This window comes from Myotis davidii, unplaced genomic scaffold (assembly GCF_000327345.1).
Source record: "Myotis davidii unplaced genomic scaffold, ASM32734v1 scaffold299, whole genome shotgun sequence".
Classification (NCBI taxonomy): Eukaryota; Metazoa; Chordata; class Mammalia; order Chiroptera; family Vespertilionidae; genus Myotis; species Myotis davidii.
Genome location: NW_006293088.1, coordinates 4,525,077 through 4,525,964, shown reverse-complemented (window position 1 = coordinate 4,525,964; position 888 = coordinate 4,525,077).

Here is an 888-nt window from a genome sequence, read left to right as displayed (position 1 = left end):
TGAGTATTTCACTTCAGCACTGCGCCTCCTCTGAGTCTGGGTATGATATTCTCTTTCCTCCTAGTTGTAGAATTTCCACTCAGCCAGCCCTCCCTGTGGTTCTGGATGATGTCCGTTCCGTCTTTTAGGTGTAATTTGAATTGGTTGTTCAAGGCAGCAATCTCTGGCGTTAACCTATGCCGCCATCTTGGTTCCATATCAAGCCTTTTAATGTCTCTCTATTTATCTAGGTCCTTCTCAAATTCTGTCAGCCTGTTTTATAGTTTTTAATGTATGGGTCTTGACCATATTTTATTACATTTATCCCTAAGTATTTCACGCTTTTGGATGCCTCTGCAAATGGAATTTTAATTTCAATTTTCAATTGTTTGTTACTCATAGCTGGCATACAAATACAAGGGACTGTTAGATATTCATCTTTAGCCTGTTCCTCTGCTGCATTCATGCAGTTCAGGAGGTGTGGGTGTGGATGCTGTAAGTTTTTCTCTAGAGATGTCTATGTTGTTTGCAAATATGGACATTTCCTTCTTCCTTTCTGATTCGTATGGCTTTTCTTTCTTGCATTGCCTTGTGCCTGATCCAAGGAGAAAGCATTCCATCCTTCCTGGTTAAGTGTGAATTTGGCTCTAGGATTTTTTTTCTTTTTGTGTTTCTATTTGGCTCAAAAATTTTTTTGCCGAAACCGGTTTGGCTCAGCGGATAGAGTGTCGGCCTGCGGACTGAAGGGTCCCAGGTTCGATTCCGGTCAAGGGCATGTACCTTGGTTGCAGGCACATCCCCAGTGGGGAGTATGCAGGAGGCAGCTGGTCGATGTTTCTCTCTCATCGATGTTTCTAACTCTCTATCTCTCTCCTTTCCTCTCTGTAAAAACTCAATAAAATATATATA